Source organism: Sinocyclocheilus anshuiensis, unplaced genomic scaffold, assembly GCF_001515605.1.
Source record: "Sinocyclocheilus anshuiensis isolate Anshui unplaced genomic scaffold, SAMN03320099.WGS_v1.1 scaffold70, whole genome shotgun sequence".
NCBI classification, from domain to species: Eukaryota; Metazoa; Chordata; class Actinopteri; order Cypriniformes; family Cyprinidae; genus Sinocyclocheilus; species Sinocyclocheilus anshuiensis.
This window is the reverse complement of record NW_015542377.1, coordinates 696,579-717,481: the sequence shown is the minus strand read 5'-3', so window position 1 is coordinate 717,481 and position 20,903 is coordinate 696,579. Positions and strand designations below refer to the sequence as shown.

The 20,903-nt window shown below is 37.9% G+C and overlaps 1 protein-coding gene across 1 annotated transcript in view; it reads right to left on the bottom strand.

The window, feature by feature from the left end:
• LOC107692362 (disks large homolog 1-like) overlaps positions 1 to 20,903 on the bottom strand; it is a 152,881-nt gene that overhangs the window by 62,896 nt on the left and 69,082 nt on the right. The window lies entirely within an intron of this gene.

Below are 20,903 nucleotides of genomic sequence, written 5' to 3'. Positions count from 1 at the left end.
CGACTTAAGGCGCATTTTACGTCCAGCCTAGTCTTACAACCGGGTGTACGTCCAGCTGGTGCAACCGGCCCCAGAGCAGTAAATGCATCTCAACTTCGACACTATTCTCTGCACATCAACATCATCTAAACCACAACTGAAGACTCTACCAATAATTCTAATAACTATTCAGTGAAATGCTGTAAAAAGAATAACAACATGAAAAACCACAACATGCATTAAATGCGATATGTGCGATATTTTTAAACACTTTTTCCTTTCACACTTTGTGGAGCTATCAGAACATTTCTCTGTTTAAAAATCCTGACCAGTGGCTCAACCAATGGTCTAAGCTGGGATGGAAGTAGAAAGCTATCAGCATTTTTGCAATTCCTCCTTTTATGATGAAATGTATATACTGAAATTCTGTCTTTCATTAATACTGAAAAACAGCATTAACTGTTATTATATACTGTCTTCTAAAAGATAAATGCATTATTTTGAACTTCCCAACAAACTTACTGCAGTATGGCCCAACCAATGTCATGAGTTTAGGACAGGTCAATCTGCCTGGCAGCCAAGGGAGTGTTCTGGAAATCCACATTTAAATAGAAAACATTGGGAAGTCAGAAATTAGCAAATAAGACTAAAATAAGAGTAAGAACTATTATTATTGTTAAATTATATTATTTATACAACCAAATAATCTGATAAGTTTATTTATTATTAGTAGAAGCAGTAATAATAATTATAATAAATTATATAACTAAATTTGGATATTATTATTATTATTATTATTATTATTATTATGGTTGTAACTATTACCATTATTAACTTATATTTATAAATAGATATTTATACAATGATCAACTTAAAGGAACACTCCACTATTTTTGGAAATAGGCTCATTTTCCAACTCCCCTAGAGTTAAACAGTTGAGTTTTACCGTTTTTGAATCTATTCAGCCGAACTCCGGGTCTGGCGCTAGCCCTTTTAGCTGTAGCTTAGCATAGATCATTGAATCTGATTAGACCGTTAGCATCTCGCTCAAAAATGACCAAAGAGTTTCTATATTTTTCCTATTTAAAACTTGACTCTTCTGTAGTTACATCGTGTACTGAGACCGACGGAAAATGAAAAGTTGCGATTTTCTAGTCCGATATGGCTAGGAACTATACTCTCATTCTGGCGTAATAATCAAGGAACTTTGTTGCCGTACCATGGGTGCAGCAGGAGCAATGATATTACGCAGCGCCTGAAAATAGTCCCCAGCTAGGTAACTTCCAATAAGCCTATTTTCAGGCGCTGTGTAATATCATTACGCTTGCTGCACCCATGGTACGACAGCAAAGTTCCTTGATTATTACGCTGGAATGAGAGTATAGTTCCTAGCTATATCAGCCTAGAAAATCGCAACTTTTCATTTTCCGTCAGTTCACTACAGAAGAGTCAAGTTTTAAATAGGAAAAATATAGAAACTCTTTGGTCATTTTTGAGTGAGATGCTAACGGTCTAATCAGATTCAATGATCTATGCTAAGCTACAGCTAAAAGTGCTACCGCCAGAACCGGAGATCAGCTGAATGGATTCGAAAACAGTAAAACTCAACTGTTTAACTCTAGGGGAGTTGGAAAATGAGTAACGCAACTATTTTCAAAAATAGTGGAGTGTTCCTTTAATAATAAAATATACAATAATAATCATCATCATCGTTGTATGATCATATTAGTACTATTAAATTAATCATCAGTCAAAATTATTTATCCCCTTAAATAGTTTTAAATGGTTAAAGCTTGAAACAGCTTTAAAAGGCTGGACCCCACTAAATAGTTTTAAAACATACTGTAGCTTGACTGAACTTGACATGACGAGTTGCTTGTATCTTAGGAAGCTACATTATCAAAGCAGCTTCCACTGGATTCTATGCGAATGGCGGTAGCCCTGCGCTTAAATGCCAGTAACCACAGATTCACTATTATACAGTTGTACAGCACACTTAACACCAATCCGGTCAAGAGGTGCTGCCACTGCAAACGATCTACAACACATTGTTTGGATTAAAAGCACCAGCTTAATGACAAATTATCAATTAATGAGCACTCAAATCAGTTTGCCCTCAGCAAAACCACCTCTAATGCGTCCTCCCGTACAAACTGCAGCCAGAGGATGTCGAAACAGGATCTGTATAGTCTTAAACAGGGAAGCAAAATGTTCATTCGTGTTGCCATGATTCATTGTGGAGAACGTCTCCTACACACACACAGCCCACAGATCTCTCTCTTCCACCTCCCCCGGCCAGCACGCACAGGAACGCTGCATCTCTTCAGCCTGAGAATTGCTCGACTCCCTGAAGAAGAAGAAATTTTAATCTACTACAATCTTGCTGAAGCCAAAAATTACGCCAGGAAGGAGGATCCCTCTTTTGTCTCAGCTTAGCTAATAGGGTTAATGGGCAGGGTCAGGGAGGGTGATTGGGTGGCTATTACAATGGTGATTGATGAAGCGACAACCACCTCATCTGCTGTTTACCCAAGAGCAAGAGTTCCACCTGCACACCATCCCTGATGAAAGAGACGCCGTCATACAAAGCCCTATGTTCAACAGATATGAGAAATAAATAAACAAGTGCTGCCACATGATGAAATGTCCTTGCTTGACGATCACTATGGCAACACCATGGCAACAGCTGAAGCTGCAGTGAGACCTGTGAGGCTATGCATGCTCTCAGGAAGACTGCAGCTCCACCGATCTTAAACTGCTGCTCTTGAATTAGCAAGTCATTTTGCAACCCATGCTGGGATTTTTATATTTATATTGTGAATCTTTTTCTCACAATATTGCATTGAAACTTTAGGTCCTTGTATTCATATGTTTTTATTCATATAATTTCCTACAGTTCAGTTATGAGAATACAACTATGATATTGTGATGCATCACAATGAGACATATGCATGCATTTGTAGCTGGTGATACATATTAGGGTGGGTATGTCAAAAATATGGCAACGTTAAAGAGTTCCCATAATTGGTTACATAAATGATAATGTAACTACATCAGTTCATTTCCTTCCTAATTTCACCTGTGCCACACACACACATTAAGGTATGCTGGTAAGTGAATGTGGGGGCTTAGCTGTGCTTGAGATCTTGGGGGGCGAATGATGGAAGCCTGGCACATCATTGCAGCGATGCCTTTACCAGAAATAGATCAACAGAAACAGGTAGAACATGGACATATTATACAGATGTGCCACATCGACACATACTGTGTGTGTATATATGCAGTCTGAGTCCAAACTGAAAATATGGGATTTAAAATATTATTTATTTAGACGTGCAATTAATTAGAAAGTGATTAATTTGACACTTTTGAACAAAGATGCATTATGATGCAAACAGGATTTCTAGGTTGTTAATGAAATAAGCAAATATGACTGACATTCTCAAATCATGCAGGATAACATGATCATCAGGTTTTACACCAACTTGTGGAGGTCATGTAATTTAAGTGCTGCTTAACAGTAAAAGCAAAAAGATAACACACTAAATACTAAGACTTTTTTACATTTTGCATTTTAACTCATTTTTAACTTAAACTGTTATGTTTATAATATAATTAAATTAAATTAAAACACATTAATTTAATTTAATAAATTCATTAAAAAATACAAAAGGGGACTCAGACTTTGGGATGGCATTGTACCCTTTAAACCAGACACAAAAAGGCCAAAGAGAAAGTGGCATTACTGTATCACACTTTCTTTTTCATTGGCTGCTTCAAAACCTATTCATATTTTAATGAAATGATAATTAATTAGGCAGCCCAGAAGTGGAAGCACTGCAACAAAAACACATGACCTGTAAGAATTACTATTGTCTTCAGATGCCATGCTCTTCCTGTCTCTCTAAGTTTTTGTGGAAAAACCGATCAACTGCTTTGCATTTTTTCCAGTTAAATCATTTCCCTCCTTCAGTATAAAATGAGTTTCATGCTCATAAATTATTTTTGATTCAAACCACAGATCTGCATGTATTTTGCTTTCTCATTAAGTCAATCCATGACTTCAAATGGCCCATAAATCTAACAGCCATTGGCTTCAGATTACCTAGGAGTCACTGCAATAATTTTCCTCTTTTTAAGATGGACGAAGCCAAAAAACATTTTATGCTACACAGTATGTGCCATTTGATACATTCAGCTGTGACATATAAATATGGTTAACATTGATTGAAGATGCCATATATCATGCAAATAGCGAGTTACATTTTTTACACCAAGGTGGATTAATAAGTCTAGGTTTCCAGAGAGACATAACATAATTTAGCAGTCTGAACGTGTCTATCTCTGCAATACAATGCAAGGTGAAGCAAATAAAAATGTATTACTTTAAGCTAATAGCATAGAAAATATCAGATGGATCACTGGTTGCAAACTTTCAGCTAAAGGTTTAAAGGGATAATTCGCCCAAAAATGAAAATACTGTCATTATTTATCCATCCTCCAAATCTGTGAGACAATTTCAATAGTGGAACACAAATGGTGGACACTATTTGAATCCTGGCCACTGTAAGTAAGATATAAGTAAATGAAAGTTAGGACTGGGGCAGTTGAAGAAGAAAAAAAAAACAAACACCCTAATATTATCATAAAATGGTCAACATGTCTCATGCGCTCATTAAAACTCACTGATTAAATGATCTGGTCACAGCAGTTAAGAGCTCAATGGAGGGGAAGATTATCAATCAGTAATGACTTTAATTTTGGTCTGTCTATCAGAAAATCCTATCATCAGCTCTAGAAGGCTTGGAAGATGGAATATAGCACATGTTTTGCCCCTTTTTTAAAGTCTGAAAGCTCCTGTCCCCATTCACTGTAACAATTATGCACAGGGGCGAACATTACATTACTCAAAATGACCAAAGAAGGGTCTGGAAAGACATGAGGATGATTAAACAATGATAGCTGCAATAGTACATCCTTAATAAGTTTTCAGTGTTCATAATGCCTGTCCAACTCCGCAATGATCTAGTGAGTTGCATTGGGTTGCATCACAAATTCATGGTTTAACCTATGCATACAGTATATTGCTTTGCTCTTATATCACTTCATATCCAATCAGTGTACCAGACTCAGTAAGGCAAGAATTAATTGCACTTCGATTGAAAAAATATATTTGATTGTCTGCAGATGACCCAACTAAAGCTACACAGAATCATACATCCATATTCATGGATGGCTTCTAACTGTTACCCAGCACATAAATCCCAAATCGTGAGCTGAAAGTTTAAAGCGTTCCCAATATTTCCAAACTCTACTTTCACTATATCCCAATAAAAGAACAAACTGTGTTGTGTAGGTACCCTTGGCGAGAATTGCTGGTTTGGCCTTTTAAAACATTCATAAAAAAAGAGATGAAGTTATCACAGTGTGGTAACAGAGTCAATGGCAAGAATAAAAGGACTGCCTGTAAAGCCCTTTGTTGCGGCTTCTATTTGTCCTGCTTTCATTCCAGGGCATGACCCCCCATGACACAATGAGCAACCGTTTGTCCTTTGGATCAGAACCAGCCTGCCTGATGGACTGCTTTTTTTGGTCTGCTCCCTCAGGTCACTTATGGCCAGGAAGAAAATGCAGAACCGCTTTGACTTAACCGCTTCATATGATTAGATTCAAGAGGACTATCATTCACCAACTGAGTGCTTTCTCTACCTATGGGAAGCAGATACTTCAACTGTCCAGTATGATTATGTATTGAAACTCTCAATTAAATGGGCCTTCACAAGCAAATATAATTCACAGAACACATAAGTAGCTTCTTAGCTGCACTTTCTTACAAACAAAGTGAGTATTCAGTCAACTGTGCGAGCCATTTTTCCGCTCCTAATAATGTTAATAATGCGACGTTACACCAAACGTTATTACCATTGCAAACATGAAGGACAAACTAAGCAAATAAATGCCAGTCGTATTATTATTAAGAACTGAGACGTGTTGATCGATGTACAGTCCAGACATGAGTCTTTTTACTGAATGGATAACATACTGGCACTTGCTTTTTAGTAGCAAAAGCTAGTAGACAAACCAAAGATACATTTCCATTCAATATCCCTGTTGCTCATGGTAATACTGTATGTTACAATATGTTACTGTCTTTGCAAACAGTGAAACGACAAACTAAGCAAATAAATGGCGCATTTAATTCTGCAAAAATTAGGAGGTGCTGAAAGACGTAGATGTCTCACTCCAGTCAGGAACCCCAACAAAACCAACCCCTAAATGGCTAAAATATGCATTCTTGAGAGTTGAACTAGTTTACAGTGAGGTTTCCCCACACTTGGCTCAAGTACATGTGCATCCCATGCAGCAGGTGTGCTGTGGCAAGAGTTACCTGGCTCGCTCCTGCCGTGATGCAGTCGCTGAAGGCACCGCGTCGTGTGAAGAAGGCCAGCAGCTGCTGCCAGTGAGAGGAAAACGAAGGCAGTTCCTCACTGGAGCTCCGCTTGGCCCACTGCCTCTGTTTGGACCCTGGGGCGGCATGTCCGGATGCGGTGTTGGCCCGACCGCCTCGCGGGTACAGCGTGTTGTTCCCGAAGATGTAGTTCATCACAGCCCTTGGGGCCAGGACAGAGCCGCAACAGCTGTCAAGCTCCGAGGCAGTTCGGAAAGTGGAAGCGTGGCAGAAGAGGGAGGGTGCACCTGGATAAGGTTACAATTTTACAGCTCTATTTGAAACTCTATGCAACCCAACAATGTCACATTACATTGGAACAGATCTACGGTTCCCGGGAGCTGACATGTTCGATTCACTTAGTTTTGTCGTGGCCACGACATAATAACTCGTGGGAACGTGATAAAATGTCGAGATCATTTTGTCGAGGTAACGACATACTTATGTTGTGGCCTCGAGATGCTATGTTGAGGGAACGACATATTTTTCTCGTGGCCACGAGTTTAATGTGTAAACAAACCTGTGTGACCATGGCAACCCGGGATTATCAGAGATGTATGCATTAATATTTTATTTTGAATTAAGAAATTATTATATTATTTATTATAGAAATGATTACATTATTAAATGATTATATTAACCATAGGCCTTGGCTACCGGACTGTGTACGTGCGATAGTTTTAAATTTAAATTTTACCTTCTAATTGTTGAAGTGTATCAATAATTCATCAGCAATTATATAAAAACACTGTGCATTTATTTTTCATGAGTGTTGCTGTGGACCCCTCACCATGGCTTACCGACTGAATGGACACCTCCAAAATCCAGACCCCCAACATCACGGCAGCTCAAGACTCTACTGTTTAACTCACACAGTGTTAAATGACTCAGGACATTGAGCTTTATGGTGCAGTATATTCGGAACAATGATACTAGACTGTTCTCTGATCTAATTAAGTGTCCTAAATCATCCGCTGGACTTGATAATTACACAGTAGTGTAAGTTTAAAACTTTATCCAAACCTTACTATAACACTGATCACTCTAGACATGTAGTTCTCAACTGGTGGGTCACCACCCTAAAAATGGGCCACAGGAGTGAAGGGAAAAACAATACTGAATGGAAATAATAAAATGCAGCTAACCATAATACACTAGCTTCACTAGTACATAGCTATGAGAATAAAAAAAATGGATAAGCTTATTGATTTTTAAAGGGAGGAAAAATGCTTCCTACATCAACGTCCAATTCAATCAAAGTCTATTTTAGTATTTTAGAGCAAATTCATCCATTCAACTTGGTAGTAGTAGACAAATTAGATTCCAACATGGACACTCTGTCATTCTCAAAAATAATTAATTAAACCACAACAACTTCAACCAAGACTACAAGAAATCCAATTTAATAATAAATAAACATGGTTTATCCAGATCAAAATTTTGTATGATTAATTATTGGCTACCAAGAGCATAAAAAGTTGAGAGATATACAGTACTGTGCAAAAGTCTTAGGCCATTAGTATCTTTTTAGTAGCAAAAGCTAGTAGACAAACCAAAGATACATTTCCATTCAATATCCCTGTTGCTCATGGTAATACTGTATGTTACAATATGTTACTGTCTTTGCAAACAGTGAAACGACAAACTAAGCAAATAAATGGCGCATTTAATTCTGCAAAAATTAGGAGGTGCTGAAAGACGTAGATGTCTCACTCCAGTCAGGAACCCCAACAAAACCAACCCCTAAATGGCTAAAATATGCATTCTTGAGAGTTGAACTAGTTTACAGTGAGGTTTCCCCACACTTGGCTCAAGTACATGTGCATCCCATGCAGCAGGTGTGCTGTGGCAAGAGTTACCTGGCTCGCTCCTGCCGTGATGCAGGCGCTGAAGGCACCGCGTCGTGTGAAGAAGGCCAGCAGCTGCTGCCAGCGAGAGGAAGACGAAGGCAGTTCTTCACTGGAGCTCCGCTTGGCCCACTGCCTCTGTTTGGACCCTGGGGCGGCATGTCCGGATGCGGTGTTGGCCCGACCGCCTCGCGGGTACAGTTGTGTAGGTACCCTTGGCGAGAATTGCTGGTTTGGCCTTTTAAAACATTCATAAAAAAAGAGATGAAGTTATCACAGTGTGGTAACAGAGTCAATGGCAAGAATAAAAGGACTGCCTGTAAAGCCCTTTGTTGCGGCTTCTATTTGTCCTGCTTTCATTCCAGGGCATGACCCCCCATGACACAATGAGCAACCGTTTGTCCTTTGGATCAGAACCAGCCTGCCTGATGGACTGCTTTTTTTGGTCTGCTCCCTCAGGTCACTTATGGCCAGGAAGAAAATGCAGAACCGCTTTGACTTAACCGCTTCATATGATTAGATTCAAGAGGACTATCATTCACCAACTGAGTGCTTTCTCTACCTATGGGAAGCAGATACTTCAACTGTCCAGTATGATTATGTATTGAAACTCTCAATTAAATGGGCCTTCACAAGCAAATATAATTCACAGAACACATAAGTAGCTTCTTAGCTGCACTTTCTTACAAACAAAGTGAGTATTCAGTCAACTGTGCGAGCCATTTTTCCGCTCCTAATAATGTTAATAATGCGACGTTACACCAAACGTTATTACCATTGCAAACATGAAGGACAAACTAAGCAAATAAATGCCAGTCGTATTATTATTAAGAACTGAGACGTGTTGATCGATGTACAGTCCAGACATGAGTCTTTTTACTGAATGGATAACATACTGGCACTTGCTTTTTAGTAGCAAAAGCTAGTAGACAAACCAAAGATACATTTCCATTCAATATCCCTGTTGCTCATGGTAATACTGTATGTTACAATATGTTACTGTCTTTGCAAACAGTGAAACGACAAACTAAGCAAATAAATGGCGCATTTAATTCTGCAAAAATTAGGAGGTGCTGAAAGACGTAGATGTCTCACTCCAGTCAGGAACCCCAACAAAACCAACCCCTAAATGGCTAAAATATGCATTCTTGAGAGTTGAACTAGTTTACAGTGAGGTTTCCCCACACTTGGCTCAAGTACATGTGCATCCCATGCAGCAGGTGTGCTGTGGCAAGAGTTACCTGGCTCGCTCCTGCCGTGATGCAGTCGCTGAAGGCACCGCGTCGTGTGAAGAAGGCCAGCAGCTGCTGCCAGCGAGAGGAAGACGAAGGCAGTTCTTCACTGGAGCTCCGCTTGGCCCACTGCCTCTGTTTGGACCCTGGGGCGGCATGTCCGGATGGGGTGTTGGCCCGACCGCCTCGCGGGTACAGCGTGTTGTTCCCGAAGATGTAGTTCATCACAGCCCTTGGGGCCAGGACAGAGCCGCAACAGCTGTCAAGCTCCGAGGCAGTTCGGAAAGTGGAAGCGTGGCAGAAGAGGGAGGGTGCACCTGGATAAGGTTACAGCATCCTCTCACAGATCCGACAGTGGAATAATGTAAACGTGACAGCTCAAAATCCATTCGTCGGCCAACTCACAACCTTCCTGTCCTCACCAGCTGGGAGATCAAGTGTGCAGCAGTCTCATGCTGGAAGGTGGAGTGGGCAGCAAGAAGGGAGGAGGTGATCGAGCTGCCCACAAGCGGTGCACGCTACTCTGGGCTGTGACTCCAGCTCCAGACGAGCTGAGACCTGAGAGAGGATCAATGAAGGACCAGGGAGCTCTCTGTGCATGGGGGAGAACCTAAGAGCCTGAAGAAGCAGGAAATGGCTTCAATTAACTGGCAAGTGTTGCAGTCTAAAGCCCACAGTTCTCCAGGGATTCTTCTTCTAAATGGACTGGGGCAACAAGATTGTCCACGAGCAGGTATCAATCACATCACTTTCTTAAAAGCAAAAGAAAGCCTTCCACTGCACATTAAATATAGATGCTGGCATTCACGGTGGTACCCTGATGAAAAAGAAACGATTGGTGTTGTTGTAGTCCTTTTCTTCTTAGGCATGGCCACACTCGGAGGACTCCAGTTTTCCGGCTGATCATTAGAGCCAGCCGAGCCACAAAAACTATTTCAGCAAAGCTATTGATTTTTCCCTCCTCCTTGCACTTTAGGCTAAAAGCTTCATTGTCGGAAAAGATACGATTACCTAATGATTATAAAACTTTGTGCTAGCAAACATACCCACGGCTCCGAACGGGAGAGAGAGGCATAGATCCAGTTAGATCCAGAGGTAAATCCAGGAAGCGTGCGTGCGCTACGCATTCAGAAGAAGATGATGATTCCATGCTGTCTGGATGCTCCTTCTGACACAGATCGGCTTTCACACACTGCAGTCTCTTTCCACACACATATGATTCAGTGAGGGGGAGACAAAAGGCTGTGCCTTCACAGGCAGAAAAAAAGAGAAAGCGATTGCAAAAATAACCTCGTCTTTGTTAATAAGACAAGAATTCCTGCAGATCTCCACCACGGCAATTGTCCGCAGTCAAACCTATTGACGGCGGCTCTGTGCTGGTAAAAACTATCCAAGGTGTGCCACAGGTGTCAAATGAGGTAACAGACATTGTCACAGCTTGTGCCTCTATTCCCCCAGGACCAAAACCATGGCAACAGCTTCCACATCAAATAAAGCAAGCAACCCCACAGAGCCCGAGCCCTGCCTTCTCCTCCACCTAAATAGCTGATATTCACAGGGCTTTAATAGAAATTAAAGAACCACATGCAATGGGCCTATTACAGTACAGCGTCTGATCGGAGATACTGGCAACCGTCTTCAGTAATACTGGCAATTTTCAAATTAGCTCAAGGAGGAAAGAAAACAAACAAACACAAAACCATGACGTCTTTCTGTGGTTAAGGGAAATAATGGCACTAAAGTTGCTGTAAAAAATACTGTAACTGCATTTTATAAAAATACAGGACATTTTCTTTTGAAACATTTACGAAATATATGATAAAAGGGATACAAATTAAATTAAAATAAACTGTAATTTTTACATTTAAAAAAATGCATTTAATTATTTAATAAAATTTACTTTACCCAATTTAATTATTTAATTAAAAAAGTGGAGAGATATACACTACTGTGCAAAAGTCTTAGGCCATTAGTATTTTCACCAACAAAAAATGGCATAGTTATTTCTATGTCTTGCTGTTGTCGGTAGGAAATATCAGTTTACATTTCCAAACATTAATTTTTCCATTAAATCTAATAAAAAATAAAATTGTAAAAATTGCTAAAAATATTAATGGCCTAAGAAATTTGCACAGTACTGCATATCCACAATCAGTGTATCTGATGTTAAATTGTTTATGCAGTTTATTAAATTACTATTATTCAAATAAAATGTAATAATATTATGAATAAAATTTGTTTATGCAATGCGTTATCTTACCTTAGGACTTTTTATTTTTTCACTTTTTTGTGTTAAACTATTTTAGTACTAGATTGAAACATCTGATGTAAAATCTGTGTCCTGAAGCAAAACTGCTCTAGGCTTTATTGCACTGCTGATGAAGCACTGTAGAACTGCAAAACATATTTTAAAGAAAAGACAAGCTCTTTGTCTCGTTGATAAGACACGGGATTGATATTGCACTTCTGAGACTGCCAGAGCAGAACGTCAATGTTTCAACAAAACATGTTCAGTTCAGCCTTTGACATGTAAGGGAGAGGCGTAATCATTTAATTACTGTACAGCTCATATATTTCCCTACAGAGCAAAAGACTACAAGACAAGCAGTAATGTGGGTTCTGCAGACTGTGTTATGCCACTTAAGAATATAGAATAGGAAAAAAGGAAACCATTGCAAATGCATAAACATCAATTTATCACAGGCACATTACTGATGTCAACCGCTATTTTGTTGTCACAATCTGCTTCTTTTGTTCATGTGTAATTTAGATTATTGTTATTAATAATGGTAAAATGTAGGTGCTGCTTGTCTGTGCAAAATCACTGCAATATCAGAGCATCCTGGGATGTTGCCAGCTACTAAGATGCTTGTGGTTGCTACGTTGCTTGAAAGCTCACGTCAATAAAGTTCACACTCAAATCTATATGCTATTCTGGTCCCCAGATAATGTCAATTTAATTGTCCACCTGCCGAAAGCAATTCAACTGCTTAGAATATTAATGAATAAACATTAATATTAATTTGCTCCTATTATCAAACAATTACGCCTTAGCGAACACCATTAATTAAAATCAATTTATATAACACTGGTGAGGCAATGGGGTACAGCACTGGGGACCATTGGAGACCACAAATAAAAATGCTTCTGTTTCGCATTTTTTTTAACCCAAAATTTATTCAGACTTTATTATCGGCATAACAGCTACAACAGCTGAATTGAAAAATGATTGTGAATATCAGTATTGATTAGTATTTGGAATGTTTCTCTTTTGCTTTAATGATAGCAGCACTTGAACTCAAGCAAAAGTAAAACCTCATGATCATGTCCTTTTTTTTGTAACATTTATTTGTATTCAAATTTATTTCCAGATTTAAAATTACATTTTGATTTTCAGATATTTAGTGGCGACTTTTGGACCCCACTGTCTATTACATTCATACAACTGCATAACTTAAAGTGAAATACAAATTAAATTTAAATATAAATTAAATTAAAATATAAATTAAATTAAAATGAAATATAAATTTAAATTATTAAATTAAAATGCAACTACATAAATGATAGAAACCTTTATTAAAGCTCTGTAATCTTGACAATACTGTGGTTTGATACATAAATATAGTTATTAAATGGATCTAAAGTAAAATACCTTGGGCAGGATTCCTTACACTGCTTTTGTTTTGTTACAAAACAGAACCCATTTTCTACTACTATTATACACTCTCACAAATACAAAAATGTTCTCTCACAGACAGACACATTTGTTGAAATACTTAGACTCATTTAAAGGGGCCTCTCCATTCTAATAAGCAGCTGTCTCTTTTGTTTACCACCTCATAGTCTCTGAGCCGTTCCCTCTTTTTTCCCCCCAACCACCAGCATTATGAGCAATCAATCGATAGCACAATGCAAGGACAAAAGCCTCTCCGTCTCAAGGCTCAGGCTCTCCGTCTCAAGGCCAAATGAATTTCGGCAGCAAACACGCAAAGAGATGAGCAGTTATTTCAAAGATGGCGTGTCGAGCACTTGGGGTGACAAAAAAAATGGCATGTGGTGATACTCTACATGTGAACATGCATATCTTCTGTCGGCAGACACCGCATGATTGTTCCACTATCATTGCAGTAAATTTTCCTTTCATGCTTACAGAGACACATTTACATAAAAGGTATAAAAATGCAGAACCATTGAGAGACTTTTAAAATGCAGCATATCTAATGATAAGAAATACACATGGGAAAAACCTTTAGTTATTCATCTATTCATACTGCTTCTGACACAAATGACTACTGTATAAAGTTTTGTACTAATATGACTAATTTTTTTATTATTATTATTATTTTCACATTTATTTTTTTATCAATATTGGAATGACTGAATTTACAAGCTGATTTGTAAATGATGAAAACTCTTTTCATTTACTCACCCCATATTATTTTCTTTCTTCTGTGAAACACAAAAAGATACAGAAGGAAGAATGTCACACTAGCTCTCAAATAATGCTAACCTCCATAAATACAGTTTATCTCCAAGTAAATTGTGCATAAATAGTTCTTGTCCTGTTTTAGTTGTTGGAGGACAAAGCACGTAACAAATTACACATGTTGACAAGTTTAGGAAAAGCTGTGTTTTCAGTCAAATAAATGTGCTGGATGAGAGCGAGACAGCTATGCAGACAGACAGCTACTGACAAGCAAATGAGTGAGTGAGTGAAAACGCTGCTACATGTTGTTGCTGGAGAGACTCAGGAGGCTGCTTTTCCTTACTTGGTAGTGCAGACTTTGTGAGAGAACGCTCAACAGACCCTCAAAGAGCAAAAGATGCACACACACACACACACACACACACACACAAGCGTTTAGGAACAGATGGGCACACAAGTCATATGAACAACTTTTAAAGTTACTTTCACGGTGATTTAAAAAAAATATATATATATTTTGGGGCTTGACATTATAAATAAACATCTTTTATTGTATAGAAAACAGCTGCACTGACACTCAGCCTTTTGCATTATATGGAAAAAAATATTATTGGGTTAAAACAGCATAACTAACTTTTCACCTAACTATTTTGGGTAAAGAATTTTGAAAAAGTGACAACAGCAGATACAATTTCATCCCTAATCCTACCCAAAACCTAAACTTAACACCTACCTTACTAACTATTAATAAGCAGCAAATTAGGAGTTAATAGTTTGTTAATAGCGAGAATTAGACTAAAACTCAACTGTTTAACTCTAGGGGAGTTGGAAAATGAGCCTATTTTCAAAAAATAGTGGAGTGTTCCTTTAAAGGGGACATATCATGAAAATCTGACTTTTTCCGCATTTAAGTGCTATAATCGGGTCCCCGGTACATCTACCAACCCAGAAAATGAGAAAAAGGACAACCCAGTAACTTTGTTTTGGTAAGCCTTTCTCTGCAAGCATGTGAAAAAAACGAGCCGCTCAGATTTCGCTCCCCTAGTGCGAAGGGGATCTTATTATAATATCACCACCCCTCAATCTGCACGTTTCCACCCACGGCACTGCTGTCACTTAATACACAGATCTAATATAAACATGCAATTTCTTTCCCAGCTGTTTACCTTCACAGACATAACCGACTGTGTTTTTGTAACTTATGTGTTTTAAACATAAACTTCAGTGTATTTGACAGTTTAAGCGCAATAAGACATGAAAGACTAGTACTCACGTGCCGCTTCCTGTGCGCTCAGAAAACACTCTATCAGAAGTTTAAACTGATATGGCTTTAAAATGCATGATTTCAGCGCGATATACATGATTATCAAAACCAAACAGATGTTTTTTTTTTGGCAGAGTATTTGAGGTACGAGCTGTAAAGACACAGCCCTATTCTGGAAAAGGGGGCGGGGAGCAGCAGCTCATTTGCATTTAAAGATACTGGCACGAAAACAGTGTGTTTCTGCTTCCTCTCAAAATAGGCATTTTCAAAATGATATAATAAATGATCTGTGGGGTATTTTGAGCTGAAACTTCACAGACACATTCTGGGGACACCTGAGACTTATATTACATCTTGTAAAAAAGGGGCATAATAGGTGCCCTGTAAAATAAACCGTGACCTACAATTTTTATCATGCTAATATAGTAAAGAATGACTCTATCACAGCATAAATAAGTCTCGTTTGTTCATTTAGTCTCACAAACATAACTTACAATATTTGCAAGGTAAAATAATCAGTCATTTGTAAAAACTTTTCATTATCACCAAAACAAAACAAAACAAAAAATACTATAAAAGTAATTGAAAGTAATAAAAGTAATAAAAATAATAAACACTTTAACACTCTTACTTTATCTTGCAAAACTGTTGCATTCCACTGAGAAACTTCACGTTCACCCAAGAAACTTTTACATTCGCCGAAGAAACTTTTGTGATGGAAATAATATGGGGTTGGAGGAAAAACTATATTTCAGTGTTTTTGCGAGCAAATGCAAAGTTGCTCAGAAGAATGCAATACTTTTGCATGAGAACGCAAATGTTTTCAGAGTGAACACATTCGTTTTCAGAGTGAATACAATAGTTTCTTGGGGGAACACAATACTTTTGCAAAAGAACAATTGTTTTGCAAGCAAATGCAGTATTATAGTACATAAAGGTTTTGCTTACGAACGCAAAACTTTTGCGACCGAATACAAATTTCACTCACAAAACGTAATACTTTTGCGAGAGAATGCAAAAGCAGTGAATATATATCCCCACCCTCATCTCACATTTTTTTACAACAAACAAAAGTATGCTGCAGTTACTTAAAAACTGGGTAATCTGTGTGTACTTCAGAATGAAAACGCAAAGCAAATGCTGCTTCTACCAAAAGCAAAAATATAAACTATAAACTATAAACTTCTAAAAATGTATAAAACCAAGTATGTGTACCTCTGCATTTAAAAAGAAAAGATGATGTTACTGCGGAGGCAATATTTCCCCCCTCTTGTCCCTCTTGTCTGTCCTGTGATTTACATGCACAGCTCAAAGTCATTCTGTCTGGAGCAAACATGGTCTGCGGGCATGCATTTCACAACCCTGTTTCACAGATATAATACTAACTATTACCCACCAGCAACTGCAGCTGCAATCTCTTGGTCCTCCTAATGCTTCTGATCAGACATCGTCCCATCTTTTTGGCATACCAAATAGAGGCCAGCATGTCACACGAGTCCTGAGGTGAAACCCGGCACAGCGTGGCATCCAGGGTTTGACAGACCGCCGGATACAGCAAAGTACTCCTCAGCACTGATCCCAACTCTCCACCCACCCCCAAAACTGCGTCAAGGTGATCCCATGATGCAGTGCACGCAGGATAGGATCGTGATAAAGGGGGCTAGAGAGCCCGCCAGAGAGCTTCACGGGTGAACACGTGGACCTGCATGCTGGCCGTAAGGGGACGGCTGGTGCTACGGGACTCTAAACTGTGGTCTAGATTCCCCAAGAATGACACAGCTCATTTTTCAGTAAAGCTTTCTCTCTCCCCCTCCTCCCTTGCGTTCCTCCTCTTTGCTCTAAGCTAGACTAACGGAGGCTTTCAGGCAGGGAGAACGTGGTTCAGAGCAGACCGATGACTGGAACGCAACGCCGAAACAAGGCAGAGACAGCAACGTGGCTGGAACACCAAGAGCATCAGAGACAGACTGGCATAACTGGGTGTCATGTTATTATTCAGGTAGCCAAATCTTGTCAAACGTTACACACAAGGAGGTTTAACAACACCTCGAGAAAGCTATATGTTAGTATTTCCATTCATCCCAGGTTGCTCTGCTGAAGCAGGACCTACCAGAAGTAGACAAACTTTATATTGCCATCTTTGCTCACTGGGCCACACTTTTCAAGCCAATCACTAGAGCTGTAAATGTCATGTGACTAATCACTCTGAAGACGGAAAAAAATGACATTGCTAATCACAGTTCCAAAACTTTCTCCAGCGACTATCCTGAGCTGACGTCAAAGGCAGCAGACAGGAAAAAGTTTAAGCCCATTTAACACATTAAAAAAAAAACACAAAAAAAAAAAGTTAGATTTTTTTTTTTTAAAGAAATAAATACTTTAATTCAGCACTGAGAGTAAAGACACGTATAATGCTACAAAAGATGTTCATTTAAATCAATGCTGTTCCTCTAAACTTTTTATTTACAAAAGAATCCTGAAAAAATTGTGTCACTATTTCTACGAATATATTAAGCACCACAACTGTTTTCAACATTGATAATAATGAGAAACTGAATACTAAAAATGTTACTCGTGCAACAAATCAATACATTAGAATGATTACTGATGAATCATGTAACTATAAAGACTGGAGTAATGGTTGCTGAAAATTTACCTCTGCCTTCACAGGAATAAATTACATTTTAGAATGTTAAAATTGAAAACTGTTTTTTTTAACTGCATTATTATTACTATTTCACAATATTATAATATTATTTCACAAACTTAACTACCTCAAACATTTTTTTCCTGTCTGATACTTCATGCCATGTCATGACAGGCATTTACTTCACTACAGAACACTTTTGGAGAAGTGTCAAGATGCTAATGTTTGAATATATATATATATATATATCCACCAGGTTATATCCGCTCTTCAGGCCCAAAATATCCATTGAAGAGTTGGCAACTTTATCAAGGAAGAGCACATTTGAGTAATGACAGTTACTGTAAACGCTCCAAATATTCTTTTGCTCAGCTTCTATGAGGTCACCTCCTTCAACTCAAAACGGAGGCAAAACACCCAATCTTTGATGAGACTACAATGACATGGCCTAAAAAGGTTAGTCAGACACTTTTACAACAGTAAACAAAAATTGATACATAATTTATGCATCAAAAAGTGATTTGCGATAAATGTGGGCCTGTTAATCCTAACACAATCTTTGTGTTAAAAGGATCACCCTAAAATGAAAGTTGTGTCATCATTTACTTACTTTCTTTCTTTGAAATGCTACAGAAAACAGAGCATATTTTGAAGAATGACCAAACAGTTTTAGTTACCATTGATATAGGACCATCATATGAGGAAAAAAATATCAATACGTTTTTTATCATTTTTTTAAAGAAATAAATATTTGATCAAAAACACTAATACTACTAATAAAAAATGTTATACAGGTTTGGATCAACATAAGGGTGAGTAAATGCTGACACAATTTTCATTTTTGGTTGAACTGCAATAAATAAAGTACCCTTTTAAGCGAGGCACTAAAATCCACAAGGCCGGAGATAAAATCTCTATATAATCTTTAGTCCCAAAGGAACATTTACTAAAAATAAACTGCAAAAGACAGCTTGCGCCGAAATCCTCATGGCTATGACATCACAACAGTTACGAAATTAACCAAACAGCCTCACTTTAACATCAATGATGCATATTCAGTTTTCAGCAACTAATATTATACATTAAGTGAACCTTGGCAAAAGAAGTAAAATGCTGAAAAAATAAAAAAAACTGATGACTCTCAAGGAAAATCAAGTGGAGTCTGAGCCTATCGGCAACCATGCAGCCATTTGGTCTCCTTGTCAACAGTTGTTATGCGTCACATTATTTGGTAACACATGGGATTTGAAGTCTTCACGCTCATGGTACACTAGTGCCCCACCACAGATCCACTTGTCCCCACAGAGGCTACAGGCTAAAACAAATTACTGATTGTACCTGAATCAGAAAATCACCTTATTTGAATTCAAGGCAGAGACGCCTCCACCTCCAGCTCCCATTACTTTATACGGCTGGACAAAACTAATGCACTTACTGCCCTGCAGCTCCAGCCACATTACTGCATTCATTACGCTCCACTGCTGATGACAAGCACTAACGACATGAACACAGTACAAAGATGGAAAATCTCAGGACCAGAGAATATGAAAATAAAAACTCAACCTCATGCCTTGCCAAAAAAAACCTTGTGCCCGTATTACTTTTTCAGTGGAACACAAAAGGAGAAATGTTTTATAAATCTTTATGCAGCCTGTGGCCATACAATAATAGGGTCAGTGAAGTGAGAAAGAAAATTCCTTTTTGGGTGGCCTAATCCTTTAAAAATAAATTAAATAATAAACAGAAAAACTACAATTGCCTCATTTACTAGTTCATTTTCAGGAAATATATTGGTTTATTACCTAAACAACATACAAAGCCCTGTTTTTGCATTTTTGGTTTTCAAACTGATTTTTTTCACAGAAGTATGTAGAAAAGCGCTCTAACATATTTCACCAAAAGTAAATATACACTACCATTCAAAAGACTGGGGTCAGTATGTTTTTTTTTTTTAAGAACTCAATACTTTTATTCAGGAAGGACTCATTAAATTGATCAAAAGTGGTAGTAAAATCTTACACTGTCACAAAAAAAATTATATTTCAACTAAATGCTGTTCTTTTAAACTTCCTATTCATGACAGAATCCTGAAAAATGTTTATAACAGTTTCTACAAAACTATTAAGCAGTAGGCTATATTTAAATAACAACACTTGACAATATCAGTGTATTACTGTATTTTTGATAAAGTAAATGGGGGTTGGGGGGGTGCATAAGAGACTTCTTTCAAAAACAACAACAACAAAAATCTTACCAAACCTCAAACAATTGAACTGTAATGTACAGTTATTCAAATAATACAGAAATACAAATAATACAGAAATACAGACCTCAAAGGTGAAAACAGCTGAAAAATTGAACTGAAAAAGCCTTCTAAAACAAATGGTAAATGTACAAGACACATTATAATACTTCTAAATACTGCTAAAAAATGATTTGAGTCAAGACCTCATAAGACTGGCAGGAGACAAGTAGTAATTTATTATTCTTCACGTGTAAAGTCATGGAAAGGCTACAAAGTGGCAGCCAAAAATAAATAAAAGATAGAAATGGCAAAACAAAAATTAAATAATTAATCCAAATTTTGAACAATTATGAGTAACCATCAGGATAAAACGTCTAAATATGATATATTGATCGTCATCAGATGCTGAGCCGACAGGACACTTTACTTCTCTCCCCACCATCAGACTCTCCATCGCTCATGGCATTTAGTGCTTCTTATACCTCTTCAGCATTCATAAATCGCCTTCTTTTACTCATTTTGTCTTTATTTATGAAACTGATAACCGCTAATTCAGTGAGTGAAAGGCGTTGCCTAGCAATGTACTATGTTAAAACATAAGTGGCACGAAAAATACAGCGCGAACATACAGGCATTATATAGTGGGTAAATTTGACCCGTGCTCGCGCTTATAGGTATAAATGCCCCGTTTTTTTGTCTGGTTTTATCTAAACGGTTTATAACAACAGGGGATTGTAAATCACACAATTTTAGTAAAAGTCAGTGACTGGGAGACTTGAATGTTTTATTAAAAATCTTTTATGTACGTTTTAAAA